The sequence below is a fragment of the Ixodes scapularis genome, unplaced genomic scaffold (assembly GCF_016920785.2).
Source record: "Ixodes scapularis isolate PalLabHiFi unplaced genomic scaffold, ASM1692078v2 PGA_scaffold1__304_contigs__length_218370807, whole genome shotgun sequence".
In the NCBI taxonomy this organism is placed as follows: domain Eukaryota; kingdom Metazoa; phylum Arthropoda; class Arachnida; order Ixodida; family Ixodidae; genus Ixodes; species Ixodes scapularis.
The window spans coordinates 10,375,185-10,400,503 of NW_024609846.1; the positions used below are offsets into that span (position 1 = coordinate 10,375,185).

At 47.0% G+C, this 25,319-nt stretch overlaps 1 pseudogene; it reads left to right on the forward strand.

The window, feature by feature from the left end:
* Nucleotides 1-1,762: 1,762 nt before the first annotated feature.
* LOC120842781 lies at nt 1,763-24,490 on the forward strand (annotated as a pseudogene).
* Nucleotides 24,491-25,319: the final 829 nt, after the last annotated feature.

Here is a 25,319-nt window from a genome sequence, read left to right on the forward strand (position 1 = left end):
GAACCAGACCGGAGCCGTACATGGAGAAAGTTTGGCCATTCATTGGGAAGTATGGGAGGCGATTAAGTAGGCGCCCTTGGCCGAAAGCGGGCTGGGCTTGTCCTAGGCCGTCTTCACAAATTCCATTGTGGCCAACCAAAGCCTGGGGGGGTGGGGGGTCACGAGAAACAAAAATTAATAACACCGTCGGTGAAGCTCTGTGTGACTGAAAATATGGTGCACGCAATGTTTTGATCACGCTCATGTCAAACCATGGTGGAAGATATACAAGAGATAGAAGATATAAAAAGCGTGCGTGACTAGCGGAACGATCGACGTAATCTGTACTCCAGAAGCCGAGGACCGGGAATCTGCCGTCCGAGCGGTCAGACTCCGTCGGAGCAAAACAGGGTTCGAGCGGCACATTCGTTTCTTACATCGATTTACATGATCACAATCGGAACGTCATGCGCACCATATTTTCAGTCATGAAGAGGTATTACATTTAATGCTCACGCCCTTATTAAAACTGTCTCTGGCTACCACTGTAAGTGAATTATTTTCGGTTACTGGTTGGCCAAGAGAGTGTGTCAAGACCCCTGTCTGCGTCTGGTGCACGCCCTGGCTCGGCTCGCTCCTCCCATTGTCCAAACTATCTTTATATACGGCTGGGGGTGGAACGCGAAGTTCCCCCAACAGCCCATAATGCTGGGTCGGTCGACCTCCCCAGCTTTGACACTGATTTTTCTTCTTCCTGTTTTCTACGAATTACGGGGTTGGTCTCTTTTTTACCTCCCCTCTTGCACTCTCTTCTTCCACATAGGTACCTGCGGGGAACAAATCTAGAAATAGCAAGGCCGGAAGACTGAATTTTTTTTAGGTCACTGTCATTGGTAAGTGACCTCAGAACACGTCTTTCTTTTAACTGTGTTTTCTTTTCATTTTTTTCTTGCTTTGATCCTTCCAGTCTCGTGCCTGTTTGTTCTTCATCTAAATGTTCCGCCTTTAGTTGGTGTTGAGGTCATTCCAATGATAATGTAAAAATGGTAGAGGCTAAAAAAAACGCTTCATATTATCATTAAAGGGAAGCTACGGAGCTTTTTGGAAAAAATGAGTTAGAAGTGAATTCTAGTGTATTTTTACCCCGTGAACCCGAATACCCAAACCATTTGCTGCGTAAGTGTTGTTAAACGCGAGAAAAACGCGAAAGACAGTCGATGTCCGTGACGTCATCGACGGCTCTTTAGGCTGCCCAAGGCTAGGGAGGCGGGGCTTCAGTCCTATTTTGAAATTGCTCGTATGGCTCTCCGGCGCGTCGCATTGAAATAAAATTTTAATATCTGCTAATCTAAAGGCCAAATGAACGCAATTCAAGCGTTTTTTCTCAAATGTAGAAGTGCCCCATCTTCCCTTTAAGCTTAAGCTGGATAATATCTCCACAGGCTGCCATAAGACATACATTTTTATTTACAAAACTGGCGCTACATTAAGACTCAGCAGTAAGAGCGTTATTATCACACCTTGGCGTCAGTGTCTCGTTGACATTTCTGCTGGCATTACACGTGACAAAGCAGTTGTTGCGACAAAATAAAGTGAAAGTTCTGTCTAGTCACCTTTTACGTTTCTTTTTCTAAAGGAAAGGCAACGAATGAGAAGATCCTTTTTTTTAGTGCATCAACCCCTATACGCTCTTGTATAAAACAGTGTATTCATTCTAATCCCCACCAGGCTCCGCGAACCTAAAGAACAGAGTGTGGTGTTACGAAGGGAGGCCGCACGAGAGATGCGGGCTGCTGTTCTCACTTGCGCGCTTGGTATGACATCTTACATTTTATCTCAGCTAGGGTATACCTTCTAGATCATACGTGAACAACATATTTCTCGAATTAGATCAACGTTAATATTAACGATAAGAATATTTATTAGATGAAGGCTTGTCGTTCTGTTGGCTAAATTGTTTAAAATCCTGAAATGAGCTAGATTTGCTCATTTTGCTTAGTGGTATATTGAACCGAGGTTGCACGTAGTTCAACAGGGATTGTTGGTGGGGTTGTTGCGGCGCATGGTGCTCATTACACTTGTAGCCGAAACTTAGACGAACACAAAAAAGGGACACGGCTAAGGGCTTTTTCTATTTTTGTTTGCGCCTAATAATGTCTTGAGAACCCGGTGCGTATGCCACGATGAATACCAATATGCATCCCTAGCATATGCGGAAAAGAGAAGACAGGACATATAATTCGTTCTATTCTATTCTCTCAAAGATAAGATTTTACTTTCAATACAATCAAACAAGTTTTGGTTTCCTAGTGTGTTTTTTAACCACCTCCTTATTTTATTTCAGTCGGCCTCTTCTTTGTGCAAGAGGCCAGCACAAGGTGCCCTGATATTAAAAGGCGCCAACAGGTGAGAGTGTACTTCGATGAAGGGGAACATTCGGGGGCAAAATAATGTAATACTTTATATAGTTGCGAAACACGAACATAAGTAGTGCTATCTTCAGCTCATTTGATTGGTTAGTAACCTCTTAGGTATAAGATCGTGCCGCTGTTGAGCCTGTCTAGCGTGCTGGCTTCACTGAGCGACACAAATTAGTTCTGGTAATGCGAGGAAGCTAGGCTGTTATGAGCGCAGGTCACCTCTTTGTTCTGAAAACAAAAACGCTGTTTAGCGTTATACTCACTCCAGGAGGCACGTTTTAATTCTGGGGCGATACCGAAACTAAGCTCTATATTGGATTTAATTTCTCGATAGAGGCCTTAATTTTGGATTCTTTCATAAGTCAAGATGTGTCTCACATCGTAATTATTTAGCTAGAGAACTTGTTCGCGGAAACTTTATTTTGTGGCATACATGTTCGATCCAGGATAATATTTGTAGTTGTTGAAAAAATCTGTGCTGATATTTGTGCGTCCTCGCTGCCTTTTCTCGCTCAGATAATTGTCATGAAAAATAATGAACTGCGCGCCTTTTAATGGTTTTTTGGGTATGTAGATGATTAATTGGTTTGACATTATTCCCACCACAAGAATAAGAGAATAATTCAAATTTGTACATTATGTCCACAAAACATATAAATTAATAAACGCTGTTCTCACCACAACAACCGAAAGACGGACTCCGAGTCAGACAGCTGAAGTGTGTGTGTGTGTTTTTGTAGCAACGCGTGATGTATAGGACTTTATATTGTATCCAGTGTTTGATTGTTCGTCTACCTTAATACTGATATCAGAGTTTTTCATGTGCTAAAAAGAAAAACAAAAAATTATCCCTCTCTGGAAGAACTATTACGGTTAAATGGCGTATTTTTGTGATCGTGGCGTTAATTGGGGGCATACATTGGCGCGATTTGTTTTATTAATAATAATATTAAAATTCAAATATTTTAATACACAATTTTTGAAACTCTAATATAATTCGTTGCTTTCGAACTAATTTCAAACGCTCGAACAAGTATGACAATCAGAAGTGTGTTAATTATTATTACTAGTGCCAAATGTAGCATTTTTAATTGCCAAGTTATAAAATAAGAAAAAGTCTAAAATCAATTAAAACATTCTCGCTAATGTGCGAAATCCATGTAAATTACATTAATTGTGGGTAAAGCATATTTTGCTATCAAAGTCGCGACTTTTGAAAATCGGCAAGAGTTACGAAGTCGCCGCCAAAATCCTTCCTGACCAAATGTCCCAAAATAAAGAATAAGAATAAAAAGGGATTTTTTTTCTTAATTATCAATATTTTTATAACATTCAATTACTTTCTTTTTACGCGACGTCGTTTTTCCAATCTCAGCCTTTCCAGCTCAAAGGAACACCTCCCTGCTTGCACGTCTGCTCACTGCAGCACATTGCGTTGGCGTTGGCGTTGCAAGACGGTGAAACAGTTGTGAGTTTTAGTATAGCATAAACAAGCGAACGCAAACGCTCTGTTTGAGTTAGCGCGTGAGCAGAGCCCAAAATAGCAGTCTTGGATTGGCGCGTGGCAACGAGGCGCACGCACAACGTGGGGAACGCAACGCTAACGCAAACGCACAACGCTTTCGTTTACTTTTATACGCAATGCTAAAACTCTCTAGTAAGGTACAATCCCATACCGGCTGCAACACTACGTTGGGACAGTGAAAATTGTTGTTTGCATTCGGAAATGACATTTCGCGAGCCATGATCGCGCGCAGTTCCGCCGTTCCCGCTGAGCGGGAAAATCGGGGGACCCTCACTAGAGCGCTTCCCGTTTCCGCCGCGGGAGGGCGAGCAACGAGCTGGAGACGAGAATAGAAAATGGTCGATTGTTCCTCTTCATTCGCTTGTCCTGAACTTTGTGCTTTATAAGTCAGGGCAATATTGCCTAGAGGACAAGGCTAGCGCTTTTGTCCCCAAACGTCATCACTATAGTGATGACGTGGGCGTGGATCCACTATAGTGGACTCACGCAGCGCCCCCTAGCTCGCGTTAGCGTCGCCGCCAGCGCGCGTCGTGCAGCGTCTTACAACGATCGCGACGCTAAAAGCGGCGACGCCGAGACGGACGCGTCTGCCGCTTTGCAGCGACTCTCGTCGAGCTTCAGCGTATCTCCGCTTGGGGCGGGTTGATCGGTGGATCTACTAACGATGCCTTCGTCCGCTGTCTTTGTTTTCTAGCTGGTAGTTCACTAGGGCCCTTACACTGTGAATGCTGTGAAAGACGCGGCGCTAATGGCGACGTGCGCGACCGCAAGCGTCGCTGTGGTCGGCCTTCCACGATTGGCCCAAAAGCTGACTATGACGTCGGAAAGGGTATACCATCGACGGAATTAAGAGGAATGAAAGAACTTTAATTTCGACGGTGTTGGCAGTGTTGCTTTGAGAGTGCAATGATTTCAGGCTTCCACCATGCTATTTACAAACACCATCGAACTTGTTGTTCGCAAGGTAATGACGTCACAAGGGGGAACCGTAGGAGGGCGCCACCAAAACATCTCGCCGCTAATTCTAGGCGAACCACTAATAAGTAATAAGGTGTTCTCTTCTTTTTTTTTTTTTTACGGGGAAACAGCATAGCGGAAGTTAGCAGCTGACATTTTAGCGTTCAACTTCTCTTGCCTGTGCCACCTTTCAGTTCATTCAAACATCAACAGGGTGTTTCACGAAAGGTGGACAAATTCGATATTGCGAAAACTACGCGTCGCAACAATAAAGGACTTGTGTCGTTTCGGTCCTGGGCGAGGGGCCTATTTAGAAATATTGTTAGTCCGGGATATTTGCATTGTTAATTATCTTTGCGTAATTATTTTTTTTTTAATTTTGAGTTTAAGTGCGTGGCTTTAATTAGAAAATTGGTCAGTATCATCAAAAACACTGAATCAATTGCAGAATGATAAAAGGCACGCGAAGCATTTTACGGCTTTCTAAAAAAACGCACAAATTCGACTTTTTTTTTTCGGTTTGCAGTCGCAGCGCATCTCGGCCCCGACGGCACCGCGCCCCATGGAAAATCAGTGCAACCAGCCTCTGCTGCGCTCTCATCGCGCGACGCAGCAGAGACTGGTTGCACTATTTCTCCAATGGGCGCGGTGCCGCCGGGGCTGAGATGCGCTCCGATAGCAAACGGAAACTTAAAAACCCGTCGAATTTCTGCGGTTTCTCGGAAAGCCGTAAAATGCTGCGCGTGCCTTCTAGTGTTCCGCAATTTATTGATTTAGTGCTTTTCGATGATGTTGAGCTATTTTCTAATTGAGGCCATGCCCTTAAACACAATATTAAAAAGTTAATGGCGCAAAACTAATTAACAATCTAATTATTCCAGACTTTAATAATTTTCCTAAATAGGCCCCTGGACCAGGACCAAAAGGACACAAGTCTTTATTTTTTTTTTTCTTGCGATGCGTAGTTTTCGCGATATCGAATTTACCCGCCTTTCGTCAAACACCCCGTTTGTGTATCTGTGATCTCTATACCACTTCAACGCTTGAGTTACATCGCAATGCAATGAGACATGGCACGCAAAGGCGTCTTATAAAATGGAAACCTTATGCCATGTCCATGAGCATGGAATAAAACGGAGGAACATGAAACATTCAACCATTTTGGGAGTGGTTGTGGCTTACTTTGCGCAAGCATGACGATACAATTGTAACACACGTATGCTTGTACACACGCCGCTGAGCGAAAAAATGTTTTTACATGTTTATACTTTCAAGATAAAAAGAAACTAACAATGTTCACACAGTCGTGAATATCGCCCTTGTATGACCATAGCCAAACGCCGCGCCCAAACGTTTTATTTCCATAGTAAATATAGAAACCCATGACTGTTTTTTTTTTTTTTTTAATTACAAACCAGAAACGAAGCACCGGATTACTCGTCCATGTTTTGGTGCGTACGTGTGTCAGAATATAACAATCAATCGCTTAATCATCCCAAATAATCTTTTATGATTTCTTATTCATTAGTAGTCAACTGTAATTTCCAGTTTTATCTTGATTTTCCTTGTCTTTCCTGTTTTTGTTTTAATAAAATCCTCGGCGTTTCACACAGGAGTCTACACAGGCTGTGTGCTAAATAGTGAAAAAGAAGGTTGCGTCGTGGACCATTACGTTTAAAAAGATTGTAGTTTATTGCCATTCATAAAATGCATGAGGGTGCTGCTGAAATGAGTGGAGCGCGCTAGGCTACCAATTAAACAATATACACGAAAAAGCCCGTACACGAAATAGCAAAAACGATACAACTACAGCCGACTCTCAAGCACAGCCGTCGAATGCAGCACGTGTTATTTCAGCGGTTCGAGCTTTTTTTTTATGTTTGCTTTCTCGTCTCCGGGTTTTTAGAATGACGGTACAATCCCCGTCTAATGTAGAATAATTATTATGTGATAGTTTCTGAAATAATGAATATGCTTTTTTTTTTTCTCGCGAATTTTCGACTTCGGAAAAATATGATACGAAACGAATTGTTTGTTTTCTAGGATACGAACTGTAACTACTACTGCCCCAACCAAGCTGGCGGCGGCTGGGACGAAGGTTTCCTGTTGGACGGCGAAACGTGTAACGTACGGCAGCTTTTCGTAGAGTGATGCGTTTTTAGTTGGAATCCTGGTTTGTCAGCAAGAATTCATCACCTTGTGACGGAAACCGTGCCCTTGTCCCTGAAGCTCACACAGAGATGTCCGATAAATAGCTTTGTGTTAGAATAGAATCATACTTTTGCTTATTATGTACTGGTACTGCCTCCCGCATGGGAGCGGAAGCGTCTAATGATTTTTCTTTTCTTGTATCAACTCGGCGTTTTTTGGCCCAAAAGGTTGCTTTGAAAAACGTTACAGGGAAATCACACCCATAGATACATACATGTTCATAAGGGTTTTTTCTGTGTGTTTTTTAATGAAGTTTGTGTTCCAAAAACAAAACAAAAAATATTACTGAAGAGTAAACCCAAGCTGCTGCACTTTGGAGCGCCATTCATGGATGCCGTCGTAGGTGTCTTTTTCTTGCTTTTATCTCTGAACGTAGGGCCTGAAGAAGCGAAGATCTTGACAACTACTAGACAAATCTAAAGGTGTTTTCGTCCTGTTACAAGGGTATTCGTTTTCTCGTTTCGTTTGGGGAAAGCGCTTGCTAAACGCTAAATGCACATTTAAATATTTACTTTTCAATATAAATAATGCTGAAGTGTTTATATTTCTCCAGGTTGAAGTCAAAATGACACACTCTTAAAAGACACGATCCAGACAAGCACCTGGTTTATCTATTTAATCTAGACAAAATCGCATAACGGGATTTATTTTATAAAATAAGTTTAGTCATCATTTTATTCACAAGCTCCTTTTTTAAAGAAATAGAGTATATTAGGCACGTCACCAATACGATTACGTATGTAAGCACCGGTTTTGTGGCAATACAATTCGCCAAACATGCGTTTGGCGAACTGTATTGCGTCTCAAGCCTAGTTACCAAAGTTGTAAGCATGAACGCTAACTTGCTCTATTTTATACATTGTGACGGTTTATAACACGTTTGTAGACTAAGCAGTTGCATATACTAAAATTATTACAATAATTCATTTGCCAATATAGATATATCACTTCGGTGATTTAGCTATATTGCCGCGCGCGCAGCTGACCAAGTATGCAGCGCGCCCGTGGCCTGACGGTTATTGTGCATGCTTGCTTCCCACACAAAGGGCCACGGTTCGATTCCAGGCAGCGGACGTACATTTTTATTATCTCTGTAACTCTCCCATTCGAGTAAATTCGAAAACCCTGTTGCGTATTCGAGGTTCTAATGTTCAAGACGTTGAATGTTCTACGCCGAATGTTCCAGAAACCCCCACGTGTATAGAAGGGGCTCCGCGGGGAGAGCCAGAGTCAGTTTCGCCCCATCGCTCGATCCTGCTGTTTCGCCGACATCGACGCCCGCGACACTAACCTTCTCCCCTTTTGTTTTGGGCACAAGTTCGCCCCATTAAACGTTCAGTTTATACAGTTATTTGCCGCCTCATCACTTGTCATTCGTGAGATTTTGGGGGAGGTACGGTGTAACTCGTGTCCCTGCAGCGTACCCCTCCGGGGGCGCGCATTGCGAGTCCGACACCAAGCCCATGAAGACACAACGAGGGCACTAACGAGACCCGATTAAGCCGCCGTACCCAAGACCTACACCCGGAATACCCATTTCTGCCAACCAATACCAAGCAGCCAACGAGGCCAAAGATGCACGACCAGTCATCGCAGACCCTGACCGCTGCCGCCGTCGTTTACCTGTTCCTCGCACCGCGGACGGCTGCTCCATTCCACGGCGGGCAATACGAATACGTCGAAAACTGGATCGACCAGTACAAACGAGCTGCCACCAATATGGCTGGACCGACGAGCACCGCTTGCACAACGTCAATTTTTTGCTTGAGGGAACTGCCAAGCATTGGTGCGAAAATCATGAGCCCTCTTTGACATCGTGGGACATTCCCAAGAGCGAGGAGAGCTGAAGGGCACATTTATGAACCACCACCGCCGAGAGGGAGCCGAGGATCTACTGCGAACCAGAACCCAGGGCCCTAACGAGAGTGTCACAGGCTTCGTGGAGCACGTGCTGGGCCTGAGCGCCCTTGCCGACCCTCGGGCTGCAGAGCAGAAGAAGCTACGAATCCTCATGCGGGGCGTGAGAGACAACATCTTCAGCGGCCTTGTCCGCAGCCCTCCGACAACAGTCGAAGATTTTTTCACCGAGGACACGAACATCGAGCGTGCCCTACAAGCCCGAGCCAGTCACTACCAGGGACCACCCGGCCTTGCTGCCTTCGAGCCGTCTAGCTGCGAACTTGGCTCCAGCATCCCAGGCATTCGGCAGATCATCCGTGACGTCGTTCGGGAAGAGCTACGAAAGCTACTACCCGCCGGTGACAGACCAGCTTTGCTTTTAACGCCGAGGCTGTGCGGGAAGAAGTCCAGAGAGCCATCCAACCAGAGGCTGCCGCCGTCGTGGCAGCCCCTGAAGAACCCACGTTGACTTACGCCGCAGTGGCCCGATGGTCACCGCCTCCTCCTCCTCCCGCCTATATCGCGCCACCCCGAAGTCAGCCTCTTGCGCCGCAGCACGACCAACGCCACGACCACCAGTTTCAATACGCCTGCCAGGAGCCCCGCGCACCCGGGAAGACCGACGTGTGGCCAACGCATGAACGACACCCTCTGCGTTTCCACTGCGGGGAAGGAGACCACACCTACCGCAGATGCCCATACCGACGACTCGGGCTGCGCGGGTTCCACCCGAACCATCCGCGCCCCCTTGTGGTGAACACCCTAGGGAAATCGACGAGTACCTGCGACGACCTCAGTCCCCCGAGCCTGCGTCCCACCGAGAGTTCTGGTCGCCGTCGCCGCGACGTCAAGCTTCGCCCGCGCACCGATCCCGACGTGAAAGCCTGTCGCCTCTCGCTCCTCGCCGGGGAAATATAGGCGCGGCAACCCCTGAAGGTGGAGTCGCCGAAAACGACCGACGCCAAGATTCTCCGCGAACGCCGGAAGCCCCCCCTCGAACGCCACCAGAGACCGAAACGACGCTCCTGAAACGGTAATGAATAGCTTAAACGTCGTTATCGACGGCCACGACGTGTCGGCTCTCGTCGACAGCGCAGCAGGCTACTCTGTCCTGAGTGGGAGGCTCTCCCAACGCCGTCGGGAAGTGACAACACCGCGAAATGGCCCGCAAATACAGACCGCCGGTGGGCACCTCATCACACAAGTCGGGATTTGCACTGCTCACGTCGAGATCCACGGTGAGACGTGCACTGTTAAGTTCGTCGTTCTGCAAGACTGTGCGAGGGTCGTTATCCTCAGAATTAACTTTCTCTCCGAGAATGGCGCCGTCATCGACCTCGGAGCAAACCGGCTAACGCTACGAAATACTGCTCCACCACCGGAGGAACCCAAAGCGACGTCATCCGCGGTCCAAGTCCGCGCAAACCATGTGAACTTACTACCGCGGTCGAGTGCTTCCGTACCCGTCGGGATCGATGAGGCTTCCTGCGGCGACGTTCTGCTCAAAGGAAGCCTCCAGTTGCTCCTAGGAAGAGGGATCGGCGTCGCAAGAGGCATCTCGGAGCTCCAAGACGGACACACTGTTGCACTCGTAACGAACGTTCGACGGGAGGCTCAGCGCCTTACGAAAGGCTCCGTCGTGGGTCACGCCGAGCAACTCCCGGACTCAGCAGCAATCGCCGGAATATCGGAAGACCCCTTTTCGTGGCCACACAAGACAACGCCGCTTTCGCAGTTCGACATCGATCAAATCCTGCTTACCCTAAAACGACAACTCAGTCACTTTCTCGCCGAGTTCAATGAGTGCTTCTCCATGCCGTCAAGGGTGCGCCAAGCAAGGGTTGCCAAACATCGGATTGTTACTGATGACAACGCTCTTCCTGTTCATCTGTCGCCGTACCGTGTCTCTGTGATAGAGAGAGAAGTCATCCAGAAGCAGGTCCAGGAAATGCTCGACGACGACATCGTTCAGCCCTCAAACAGTCCGTGGGTTTCACCGGTAGTCCAGGTGAAAAAGAAAGACGGGACTCTTCGGTCCTGCGTAGACTATCGTCGACTGAACGCCGTAACAAAAAAGGACGTCTACCCGCTGCTACCCATCGACGACACTCTGGACCGGCTGAGCCAGGCCCGATACATTCCGTCGATAAACCTGAGGAGTGGGTACTGGGAGATCGAGGTCGACGAACGGGATCGCGAGAAGACTGCCTTCGTCACGTCGGACGGAGTGTACTAATTTAAAGTGATGCCGCTTGGACTGTGCACAACACCGCTGATGGTCCAGCGCGTAATCGACACCGTTATTTCCGGCTTGAAATGGCAAAGCTGTCTCGTCTTTTTCTATGATGTCGTGGTATTCGCAACCGGCTTTGGCGAGCACCTCAAACGTTTCCGAGCCGTGCTACAGGCTATCCAGAATGCTGGACTGAAACTAAAGCCGGCAAAATGTCGGTTCGCTTACGGCAAGTTCAAATTTGTGGGCCATGTCGTGAGTACTCGGGGTGTAAGATCTGACCCTGCAGACACATCCACTGTCGCCGAATTTCCGAAGCCATCAGAGAAGAAAGCCGTACGAAAATTTCTTAGGCTGTGCGCTTACTACAGACGTTTCGTTCCCGATTTGGCAAATATTTCTGCACCGCTCAGCAATCTCACGAAAGACGACGTGAACTCCCAGTGGGGCGGAGGAGCAAGAACAAGCGTTCAACGAACTGAAGGAAAGACTCCAGTCGCCCCCTATCCTCGGACACTTTGATCCATCACCGGAAACAGAAGTTCACACAGACGCCAGCAACGCCGGACTCGGTGCGGTACTCGTCCAAAGACAAGACCGAGCAGAGAGGGTGATCGCTTACGCAAGCCGGGCACTGTACAAGGCAGAGAAAAATCACTCAACGACCGACAAGGAATGTCTCGCTGTCGTCTGGGCGTTAACCAAGTTCCGCCCATACCTGTACGGGATTCCATTCCTCGTTGTCACAGATTACCACTCTCTGATTTTGTTCCCCTACCTCAAGGACCCGTCAGGATGCCTTGCTCGCTGGAGTCTTCCACCGCAAGAATTCGACGTAACCATTGTGCGTAAGTGTGGCCACAAGCACAATAACGCCTACTGTTTGTCTAGGGCCCCAGTTGAATCTCCTCCCGACAGCACTGGCGACGACGATGACGCCCGTTTCCTGGGCGCAGTTACAGATACCGACATGGAAGCACTTTAACGAGACGACCCGGAACTTCTCGCCGTGATCCACCAGCTCGAAGGTCAATGTAATTCAGTTCTGCGACTCTTGGCACGAGCCTTGTCAAGCTTCGTTCTGCGGCGAGGCGTGCTCTTCAAAAAGAACTTCGGAACCAGCAACCCTGCCTGGCTGCTGGTTGTTCTTGCCAGCCTGTGAGAAGAAATCTTTCAAGCATGCCACGACGACCCGACGGCTGGACACTTTGGCTGCAGCAGGACGCTCGCCCGAATTCGTGACAAGTGCCATTGGCCGATACTCCCGAAAACTGTCCATCTGTAGACACTGTAGTGCCATGAGTGCCAACGACTTAAGGAGCCTCCGACGAAGCCAGCAGGACTCCTGCAGCCGATATCTACCCCGACTACGCCCTTCCAGCAGGTCGGAATGGATTTACTTGGCTCATTCCCACCATCGACGCAAGGAAACCGGTTGATTATCGTCGCAACCGATTATCTTACACAATACGCCGAGACGAAAATCCTTCCATCTGGAACAGCAGTTGAAATCGACAAGTTTTTCGTCGAGTCCATTCTCTTTCGACACGGCGCACCTGAAGTGCTGATCGCAGATCGAGGGTCATCTTTTATGGCCCAGCTGACTCAAGAGGCTCTTCGGCTCACTCACACCGGCCATCGACGAACCACCACTTATCATCCGCGAACCAACGGACTAACAGAGCGGCTCAACAAGACGATCGCCGAAATGATTTCCATGTACGTCGACGTGGAGCACAAAACATGGGACGAGGTGTTACCGTACGTTACGTTTGCGTACAACGCAGCTGTTCAAGAGACCACAGCAATGACGCCGTTCCAACTGGTACACGGCCTAACGGTTACCACGATGCTCGACGCTATGCTGCCTCACGTGCCAAACGACAACGGCAACGACGGTGCTCTAAACGCGCGGAGGAAGCTCGTCAACTGGAAATATTCATGCTTCAAGACCAACAGCGACTCGACGCACGCCGGCATAACCTTCGTCGAAAGGGACGTCCACTTTCAACCCGGAGATTGCGTACGGGTGTGGACACCATTACGGCGCCGCGGTCTCAAGAAGAAGATTATGAAACGCCATTTCAGACCCTACAACATCATCCGACGCCTCGGCAATTTTAAGTACGAAGCTTTTCCCGGTGAAACGCGCCCATCTGCAAGACGCCTGCCCCGACCCGAGGTAGTTCACGTCATCCGGCTAAAGCCGTATTACGAATATATAGAACGTTAGACTCTCGTCAAAGAGAGAACTGTGAACTGTGGCTTGTGATTCTGCTGTCCTTTTGTTGTGGATCTGTGTGTCCATTTTGTGCTGCATCGGGACGATGCGTTTTTTTGAAGGCGGGAATAATACCGCGCGCGCAGTTGACCAAGTAGGCAGCGCTTACGTGGCCTAACCATTATCGTGCTTGGCTCCCACGGAAAGGGCCATGGTTCGATTCAGGCAGCGGACCTACATTTTTATTATCTCTGTAATTCTCGCCTTCTAGTAAATTCAAAAACCCTGTTGCGTATTTGAGGTTCGAATGTTCTAGGCGCCGAATGTTCTACGCCGAATGTTCCAAAAGCCCACGCGTGTACATAAAAGAGGCTCCGCGGGGCGAGCCGGTGTCAGTTTCGCCCTAGCGCTCGATCCTGCTGTTTAGCCAACATCGACACCTGCGACGCCAACCTTCTCCTCTTTTGTTTTGGGAACAAGTTCGCCCCATTGAACGTTGAATTAATTCAGTTATTCGCCGCCTCATCACTTGTTACTCGTTACACTATTTATCAGTTGATTACATTTCGAGTTGCTTTTAGCGAAATTGTGATCGTTGGCTGACTTTCGAAAGGCATGCGTTCCCGACTGTTTTCTGAACAAGCCCCTCTTAGTATTCATAGAAAGTATGCCTACGTAAAAAAATACTGTTTTACTGCCAGATTGTACACATGCTCTGAAATTTGTACCATAAGAAAAAAAATTATTGCGGATGTGGCATGCTTTCTTGTGCCGTTTGTCTAATAAGCAATTTTTTTTTAAATTAGCCCCTGCATGACGGTGAAATTGTCACGAATGACAGACGATGAGGCAGGCCAAAGCGGAAAGAACTAAATACTTAATGGGGGCGAGCGAACTTGTGCCAGAAACACAGAAAAAAATGAACACACGTCGAGAAAGCAGCAGGCAGCGACCGTCGACGACGGCAGTAGCAGGCGACGGTGCGTCGGCGTAACAGCCAGCCATCGCGAGGGAGAATCAGTGAATGAATCAGCAATACGGCGCTCGGCTTTTTTTCTACTATGTTCGTCATCTAGAATATTAGCGACCTAGAATATTTGGGAAAGAGCTAGGGTGAAACTGACTAGGCAACGTCATCTGGCCTCCTTATCTCTTACGCTCGGGGTAAGAGTAAACGCGAATTCGCGAATCTTCTAGATGAATGGAGGAGCGTAGAGGAGCGTCTATCTTCTCGGTCATGCACGCGGCATTGATTCGTCTCTTCAAAGGGCATCGCCACGATGCAACACAAGAAAAAACAAAGTAATGATAAGCTAAAAGCGTCCTCTGGAGAACGAAAAATCCTCAGTGCTACCGAGCGCAAAACAGCCTGAGTATAACGATGGGAACCATCTCGGGTCATGGACGGCGTCGTGAAAAGTTTTGCACTACGTCGGACACCGCTTCTTAGTTGAGGCTCCCGAGGCAACGAAGTAATTTTTACGGCTCGAAGTACCGTTTCAGCAGTTTTTCGCTGAGGCCACGGCCATGAATAGGTGTCCACATCCACACTCTCTATCTGGACTAGAAGTAAACTCCCGACGACGAAGGTTGTAGCCGCCAGCGTCGACACTGTGCTGGTCTTGAATCCAAAATTAGGCGAGCTGGCGGACTTCTTCGGCCCGTTGAGATATAACCTGGGCTTCGTTGCTCCAATCATCAGCTGGCTCGTGGGACAACACCGCGTTCAGCATGGTCGTTACTTTCCGATCATGTTCCAGCTGGAAAGATGTAACTCCAGTAGTATCTCGAACTGCCGTGTTGTAGGCCAACATAACTAGAGTAAGACCCTGCCCCACGTCTTGTGCTCCAAGTCGAGGAACATGGTGGTGATGACGGCGATAGTGTTGTTTAGCCGTTCCGCCAGCCCGTGATTCTGCGGATGGTACGCCGTTTTTTCTACGATGGCGGGTGTGGCTGAGCCGGACAAACTCCTGAGTTAGCTATGCCAAAAACGACGACCCACAGTGTAATCAGTACATCGGGGGCACCGTGCCTGAGGATCGATGGCCTCGACTAAGAAATTGGTTGCTTCCACAGCGGTTCCTGACGGTAGCGCGTTTTTCATGGCGTACAATGTGAGGTTATCGGTGGCGACCATTACCCACCGGTTTCCTTGCGTCGATGGTGGGAACGGTGCACGCAAGTCGATTCCAATCAGCTGGAACGACGTAGTCGGGAGAGCGAACGGCTGTTGACGTCCTGCCGGCTTCGTCGGTGGTTTCTGGCGTCGTTGGCATTCGCGGCACGATCGGACGTAGAGATGGAAAGTCTTCGAGAGCTTGGGCCAGTGGGAGTATTCTCGAATATGTGCAAGTATACTGCTGTTTCCCAGGTGCCCGCCGCCGGATCGCCATGGCACGCTTCGAAGACTTCCGCTCGAGGACTCACAGAGGTAACCAGCAGCCACGTCGAGTTGGGGCACTTGAAGTTTCCTGCGTACAGTTCACTTTCTCGAACAATGAAGTTTAGTGGGGTCGTGCGAAGACATGTGGAACTGCCCTCCTTCATCCCTCCAAATGCTCGATGACTGGACGCAGCTCAGGCCCGTCTCGTTGAAGTGCTGTCATCTTGTCACGGTCACCGCGCCGACAAAAAGGTCGTCGTCGTCGCTTTCGTCGGTGCGTTCAGACGCCAGCTCGACTGGTGCCCTCCATAAACAATCGGCGTCGCTGTGCTTGCGGCCGGATTTGTTGACCACACTCACATCGATTTTTTTAAGTCGAAGACTCCACTGTGCGAGTGGTGCTGATGTATCGTTCAGGTTTTCGAGCCAACAAGGCGAGTGGCGGTCTGTGACCACTCGAAACTGGCTTCTGTACAGGTATGGGCGGAATTTCATGATGGCCCAGACGACCGCAAGAAATTCCTTTTCGGTCGTCGAATAATTTTGTTCCGCGTTCGACAACGTCCGACTAGCGTAGTCGATCACGCGCTCTCTACCATCTTGTCGTTGAACCAGCACCGTGCCGATTTTTGTATTGCTGGCGTCCGTGTGAACTTCCGTTTCGGCTGATTGGTCGAAGATGTCAAACCTTGGTGCGGGCTAGAGTAGTCACTTTAGCTCGTCGAATGCCTGTTGTTCTTTTTCTCTGCATTCGAAGTTCACGGTGACTCTTGTGAGGTGCGTCAGCGGCGCAAAAAGCTTGGCAAAATCCCGAACTTGTAGTACCCGCATATTCCCAGGAACCTTCAGACGGCCTTCTTGTCGGTGGGCGATGGAAATGCCACTATGGCGCGGGTCTTCTCAGGGTCAAGACGAACACCTCCGTTGCTCACAACGTGACCTAGGAACTTCAGTTTGCCGTAGGCGAACCGTCACTTCGTCGGTTTGAGGTTGAGTCCGGCAGTACTGATTGCTTGAAGAACGACCCGAAAGCGTCGCAAATGCTCGTCGAAGTTGGCCGAGAATACCACGACGTTGTCGAGGTAAACGAGACAGCTCTGTCATTTGAAGCCTGCCTGTACGGTGTCCACGACACGCTGAAAAGTTGCCGTCACCATGGACTGTTTGAAGCGCATCACCTGGAGCTCATACAGTCCATCTAGCATTGATGCACGACAAATGCAGTCTTCTCTCGGTCGCGTTTGTCGACTTTGATCTGCCAATTGCCACTCTTCAGGTCCATAGACGAAAAGTATCCGGAGTGGCGCAGCGGTCTAGTGTGTCGTCGTTGCGGGGGAGCGGATACACGCCTCTCTTCGTCACCGCGTTGAGCCGCCAGTAGTCTAGAGGCTAAATAGAAACGTAACCTCCTCCTTCTTCACCAGTACGACAGGAGAGGTCCACGGGCTGCTTGAAGGCTGGATGAAGTCGTCGTTGAGCATTTCTTGTATTTTTTCGTGAATGGCCTCTTTTTCCTTTGGGGAGTCTCGGTACAGCGGCCGATGCACAGAGAGCTAATCCTCGTTTGTAAAGATGTGATGTTTCGCAACTGTTGTTTGGCGCACTTCCGACGTCGTCGCAAAGCTTTCGCTGAATTGGGCGAGGAGGTATCTGAGCTGTCGTCGTCCTGGCACTAAGCTTGGAGTTAAAGTCGAGCTGACAAGGGCTCATCGGAGATCGCGGCAATTTCCACAACGTTCCGGTGTTCCTCGATGTCGCCTAAAGCGGCACCTATCGTGCGATGCTGCACCTCCTATCGAAAGTTCGTCACGGGGACCACAGTGCGTCCAGCTTGTACTTTTGTTACGCCTCTTTCGAAGCCTATTCCTCTTCCGAGAAGCAGTTGGACGTTGCCTTCCATAAGCACTGCCCCGCAGGCGGCGACATCGGTCACGGCGGGCACAAGGACACCAGACCGCGCCGGCGAATTCACGTGGTCAGAAATGACTCGGACTGCCGCTGGCGTCGCTTTGGATCCCTCCTGACGTAGAATGGGGTTTCGCTGCGAGGCCCTCACTCCCCGCACTTCTACCGGAAATGTCACGAATGCCAAACAATGAGGCAGGCGAAAACGGAAAGAACTAAAGATTCATTGGGGGCGAACTATACTCTATTTCACCTTACGTCCGGACGCAGCGGATGCTGCGAGCCATCGGAGCCAATCCAGGCCGTGTGAGTATCACGTGATCTTGGAGAAAAAGCACAGCGAAGCGCGGAACGCGTGTCTCGGGCGACCTCCACAGAGCTGGATTGGCTAGTATAGCCCGTAGCGTCCGCTGCGTCCCGATGTAAGGTGAAACAAAGTTTAGTGCCAGAAACGGAAAAAAAATAACACACGTAAGAAAGCTGCACCCAGCGTCGATGGCAGCAGCAACAGGCAACGGAACATCGGCGTAACAGCTGGCTATCGCGGGAGAAAATCAGGGAATGAATTGGCAATAGGGCGCTCGGCTCTTTATCTACTATGCTCGTCATCTAATACTCGCCGACCTAGAATGTTCGAGAAAAGGCGAGGGCGACACTGACTAGGCAAGGTCATCTGGCCGCCTTCTTTTTTACGTTCATCACGCACGCTACAATATCTCCGAGCAGAATACAAGAAGAGAAGCGACCGTAGATGGAGTCATTGCTGAGCTTTTAGGGACCGCAAGCACAAGAGAAAGCACCGGTATTTTGGAACGTAAACATGTTATTCCTACCGGTTTTATATAACTACGAAATAACTATACACGAAGCCGGAAAAACGTTTTAGGGTGATTTCAGATAAGATCGACCAAAGGATGGCTAGTCGACATTTTCAAATCAACTGATGTTTTTATATGTTATTGTCTAGTGTCTGGTATGAACGAATCCAAACTTAGTTTTGACTAGAAAAAATACTTGGGGACAGAAAAAATCGTAAGGCGTGAGGTGGTGGACAGTTGCATTAACGCGCACTGATGGAGGGGCCCGTTTGAGAGTGAATAACTAAAGCGATAACATTAGGAGAACTCTAATACGTTTTAGGCGCAAACTATGGGTATAGCTTGCTTGTAATATAAAGTAATCATATTTATTTAAAATTTATTTATTTTTCTAAAAATTGACAAACATGCCTGCTCGAACGACAAATGGCAAACTTTGGAGGTCTGTATCTCATGAAATAATTTAATCATTATGATATAATTTGAAGATATTATTCTACTAATATATAGCTAATATTTAAAAAATAACTAAGGTATCTGTGTGATACAATAGTTAGGATATATATAGTCAAATATGGAAAAAATCAAACAAAGAAAAATTCCGATGCGAATAAAAAAAAAAAAACACCACCCTCGATTTTTTTTAAATTTAGGTAACCTGTTATACTCTATTTCGGCATTCATTTCCATTAAAAACATGTCGCATCATTTTATTGAGAAAGAAGATACAACTCCCCAAAGTAGGGTCCTTTTTCAAAGCCTACACTTAGCAGTGTTTTATACAAGAACTGACTCTGAGTTCTAGTTTCATGAAACCAACACACATCTTTTATATATTTTTATTCAGATGAGGCCAATGATAACTAAAGAAATCGTTCACACACTTAAATTAAGGAGAAACTACTGTGTACAAAGAGGTATCATATTACGGACTAGTGATCCGAGAAAAGATCATGCAGCCATCGGCCACTAGGAACTTTGTTTACTTTATTCTCCTGCGACACTATATGCTATTCCCTCTTCCGCTCTACCTTCATCTCTCTCTCTCTCTCTCATATATATCCCTGATATATATCCCGAACAAAAACATGTTCAAGCATTCCCTTTCTGCGTGGTAGTGTTCTGTGGCTAGCAAAAATCATTTCCTCGCTAAGCTCACGATTATGGCAAAATAGTTGCCGGAAACCGCAGACGACACTCGTCGCTAGTTCTGGCAAAACGGCCGATACAATCTTTTTTTCGCATTTCCCCGCTCGCTGTCAAGGACAAGGGGGTTCGCTTCAACCAGCAAAACATGGCCGCCGACGCCTGTTTACTGAGCAGTCATGCCTGTCGCCATTTCACTCGCTGGCGTCACGGGCGATAATATCAGGCACCAACCGGCAGCATTATCCCCAAATACTCGAGCCTCGCGTAAATACATAGAGTGTAAACGCTGTCGCCATGTTATCGTAGTAAGACCGCCCCCCCCCCCCCCCCTCCCCCAACGGGGGACTGCAGTACGCGACGGCGTACTAACACAACGGCGATGATATCGACATCGCGGGCTCCGAATTTTCCCATAGTTCTACTCCACGGGCATTTCTCGAAACGCTTGATATTGTGTACGCCCGCCTGGAAGGATTTCAGGCGCGTAGTTAAGATAAGGCGGTTCTCCGCGGCAAAAGAAAGCAATTTCACAAAAGCTTAAAAGCGGCGGCGACGCGTGTGCGGTGAACGCTTGTAGTTTTGGTGTAGACAGGGTGTGTGTGTTCTCGTTGTTGACACCAGCCGGCGATAAGGCACTGCAGGCGGTAGCTCAGTACAGCAAGGGCTAATCCGAGTGACCATCAACGTAACCCCACCGCCAACCCCTCGCGAACCGGTCGCCGACATGGCTCAGGCTGTGTCATGAACCACGTGGTAGAAGCTCGGGTGCTTTCATATCAGCGCGTGGAGGGACGACAGTGCGATTCCGGAAAGTCTTTTTCGAATGCCGCTGACCACAATTTTTTGTCTGGAGACTTTCCCTGTTTCTTCCTTTGACGTGGATCAAGCTTTGCCGACAGCCTCAGTTGTGACCTCTCTTTTCAAATGTACGTTTGCAGTGAGTGAGCTCCTCAGCCTCGGACTTGTCACTTGTGCACCCAGTAGTTCTTTCACTTGGCAATTATGTGCCATCAGTTGGGGTTTAATTTCTATTATTTATGTATACATTATGAAGACGTCCTGGAGCTCCGAACGAGTGTTTTGTGCAGATTACTTTTGCAAACACAAAAAGACTATACCAAAGCAGCGGAATTTTCGAAGTGTTGGCGAGTTGGACCTAAACTCGTTGAAGCAAATTCTTCCGCCTGACTGTTCCACCAAAGTGAGTGCGACGGACTACCTGTGCTACCATTGCTTCATGCACATCACTAAGTAGATCTCGATGCGAAGCTCAGAGCAGTGCCCTGACATATTTGTGCCAGCTGAAGAAGCAATTGAAGATCTAAATCGCAGCATACTACCTACAGATGTGTCGCCGCTGAGACAACCAAGCGTCGTAAGAAGTCGGGACAGGCCTGCCTATGTCAAGAGAAAGCAGACAGAACTGGAGCAGGTTGCTGTCAAGAATATACGCTCAAGGCTACGTATTGCGTACGACAGGGACGCACCATCGGGGTCGTCCGAACCAACATGCTCCACATGCACTGAGTGGGTGGACAACTTTCGGCAGGCCTTTGAAACCGCCACCTCTCTCCGGGAACGTTGTCAAGTGCTTACACTCCTGCCGTCAACACTGACGAAGAATGAAGTTCAAAAGATGATTCCACAGGCCTCAATGTACCTCATCAGTAAATCCCGAAAACTCAAGGAAAAGCATGGCGTGTGGTATGAGCCGGATCCTTACACGAGGTGCAAGGTGAGCCCTGAGAACCTGTCTGCTGCCCTAGAGTACTTCACGAAAGACGAGCTACAATGTTCGCGCCAAAGTCCCAACCAGAAGGACGTCATCTCTGTCATGCTCAACGGAGAGAAAACGTTCGTGCCCAAGCGCTTCATGACACGCTCAATACGAGAGGCCTTCCGTATATACAAAGACAAGCATCCCGATTCCGGCGTTGGGCTAACGAAATTTTATTCGTTGCGCCCTAGATGGGTCCAATGTATTCCATACCAGGAAGTGTGCGTTTGTGTGCGCTGCGCCAATTATTATCTTTGTATTGCCGCTCTAGAGAACGTTACAGGCTCAACATTCAACACTGGTGAAATGAACTCGGCATTTCTGTGCGACCCAGCAACAGAACTGTGGCTTCAAGGAGACTGTGATCACTGCCCAAAAGGCCAGTTTCTTACACTCCAGGAACTTGATATCCCGGAGGATGAAGAGATTGTGCTTGCAACATGGGAGTCCAGCGACCTTGTGAAAAAAACTTTGGAACCTGAGACTTTCCTAAAAGTCATCCAAGTGACGGTTGGAAGTTGGGTACTTCACAACCATATCCGGCAAACGCAAGGTAAAGCGATCTACGATGAAAAACAGTGCATGCAACGCGGGAGCATTGTCTTTCATTTTGACTTTGCTGAAAACTGGACCATCGTGCTTCCTGACGCAGTGCAAGCATATCACTGGAAAAAAAAACAAGTTTCGATATTTACATGTGTAGTGACGACAAGAAAATCTACAAACAGCTTTGCCATCATCAGTGAGGACCTGTGTCACGACGCCGCTCACGCTTGCTTGGCTCTAGAAAAAGTGAAGGAGTGGGTTGAAGACAACGTTGCGGTATACTCGTACGTGACGTACGTAAGTGACGGCGCCGCCAGTCATTTCAAGAATCGCTACCAGCTTCACCAATTTGCAAAGGACGATTGCCCACAAGCCCAGTGGTTATTTTCTGCATCTGGACATGGGAAAAATGCATGTGACGGAGTTGGCGGACTCGTGAAGCACCAGGCCACGCTGAACAACCTGAGAGAACGTTCAGTAAGCGCAATCCAGACGGCCAGGACAATGGTGAGCCTTCTATCAAAGAAACTGAAAGGCGTGCATCTTGTATATCTGGACGAAAATGAGGTTGTTCGGTATCGTGAACAAAAAAAAGAAGGGTGGCTGACGGTGCGCGCCTTCCCTGGCATTCAGTCTTGGCACGCGTGGCGGCTCAGCAAGTCATCAACAGAAGGGACCTGTGACGTATATGTAGCACGGACAGTCGTATCTGCTTGGAAGCAACTTTATTAAATGGGTACAGCGAGGAAAACCTTAGCGTAAAGTGCCGAATTTGATTTCCCAAGGACTGCTCATTTTGAATGCAGGGACATCTTATTTATCACATTTTTCTTCACGGGGTATTTAACCTACTGTTTTTGTTGGTGGTTACTAATAATTTTTATCTGATCACTATAAAAAAATACCAAAATGTTATCCTCGAGCAGGATAAAATATATCGGCTTGCCACGATTCATTCATACACCGAGAGCATCGAAGCTGCTCCAGTTAGGCACTATGGCATCCGTCACCTGAAATTGTTTGTAATCGTAAATACACAGCCAACCTAAATATCTTACTATTATATCTTTGTTTTTGTGTGTGGAAGTAAAGTTATTTATTTTACTCTATATGTAAAATATACCGGAAGGTACAACTTCACACTGCATCATCTTTTCTCAAATCATTAGTCTCTAATATGATACCACTTTGTACGCTTATGTAAAATGCTGTATATAGTTTCTCCTCCCTTTTACTGTGTGACCGATCGCTCTTTTTATCAATGACCTCATCTGAATAAATGTATATAAAGGATTTGTGCAAGTTTCATGAAACTGGAACTCAGAGTCACTTCTTGTATAGGACACTGCTAAGTGTAGGCTTTGAAAAAAAAACCTACTTTGGGGAGTTGTTTCTTCTTTCACAGTGCAATGATGCAACATGTTTTTAATAGAAATGAATGCCGAAATAGAGTATAACAGGGTACCCAAATTTAAAAAAAATCGAAGGTGGTGTTTTTTTTTATTCGCATTAAAATTTTTCTTTGTTTGATTTTTTCCCCATGTTTGCCCAAATATATTGTAACTATTGTGTCACTCAGATACCTTATTTATTTTTTCAATAATAGCCATATATTAGTAAAATAATGTCTGCAAGTTATATAATAATGATTAAATTATTTCATGAGATACAGATTTCCAAAGTTTGCCATTTGTCGTTCGAGCAGGCATGTTTGGCAATTTTTAGAAAACTAAATAAATTTTTAATAAATATTATTACTTTATATTACAAGCAAGTTGTACCCATAATTTGTTTGTAAAAAGTTTGAAAATTCTACTAATTTTATTGTTTTAATTATTCACTTTCAAACTTGCCCCCTCCATCAGTGCGCGTTATTGCAACTGTCCACCTCTCCCTGCCTTACGATTTTTCTTGTCTCCAAATTTTTTTCTGGTCAAAACTAAGTGTGGATTCGTTTATACCAGACACTAGACAATGTCATATAAAAACATCAGTTGATTTAAAAATGTCGACCAGCCACCCTTTGGTCGATCTTATCTGAAATCACCCTTTACTTGTTTTAACTCAACAGGGTGGTAGTCATGCTCAGCTAATCATACTCTAACCTATTTCGTAGTTTGTGCTATTACTAATCATCTCAATCAAAGGCGAAGCAAAAGATTCTTTCTTACTAATTTAAAGAAGGACGATTTTATATTTTGGTCGTCTTGTAAAATTTTTTATAAAGACGTTTTTGTTTGCTTACAGTATCTGGCTGAAAATGATGGGGTGTGTAGAGAGGGAAAATGCTACCAAGTCATCGTTCCAAGTTCCACAGAACCTTCCCATCCGGAGGATCATCCTGATGAGCCCCCGAACACCTGTGGCACCGCAGGCTCCAAAAAATAAGAAAAAGAAGTCCTTCATAAGGAAAGCCAAGAAGACTAAGACGAGCAAAGACCAAAAATCACAGAAGGAAAAGTAGTCAAAAACAAATCCTCAGGACGAAGCTGAGGATGGTGGACCTAGCTTTGAATGGAGCTAATAATTTTATATTTGTTATATTTTAAGGGATTGCTACTTTGATGAAAACAATAAAGATATCATAAAAAATAAAATTATATAAATATACAGACTGTTTTTCTATTTGGGAAAAAACGGAATCCATATTTTTGAAACAGGCTCGCATTACACCATTTTGGAATAACTGAAAACAGCCAGAAATGCCAAAGACAAAGAAGGTGTAAACGGCACGTCTACACCTTCCCCGCCTCAGTTAGTTGTGCGTTGTTTCCAGTTGTATCATGAACCAACTCGCCTCCATCGCGTACTTTGACTTTTTGTTATTTCTGAATCAAAACCTCATCATTTAAGAAACTTTCTTGAAAGGAACATAATGAACAATACAGCAAGATGTGTGATAAGTTTCAGGAGTAAAATCAGGAAATATAAACAAATTTTGCCAGCTTATTTTCAATCAATCAAACAATGTGTGTTGGGACAACCGCCAAGGAATACGATTATCTGCGGGGCCGTCACAAAAGCCATTGGCATGCCTGACAAGGCGACCTTCTCCCCCCCCCCCCCCTCCTCTCACGGCCAGACCATCCAGCATACCCAGTAAAAGGAATGCCTGACAGAGGCCGAAGAACTACTTGATCAGTACAAACCAAACAACAACTAAAAATCATAAGCCGTAAAAAGCACTGCATAAAAAGAAAAAAACAACAAGAAAGTACATTTAGATTGTCCCCAGTGTTGCACAGAACGGCGTTCCTGGAACGCGTTCCTTTTAGGAGGAACGAAGAAATGCC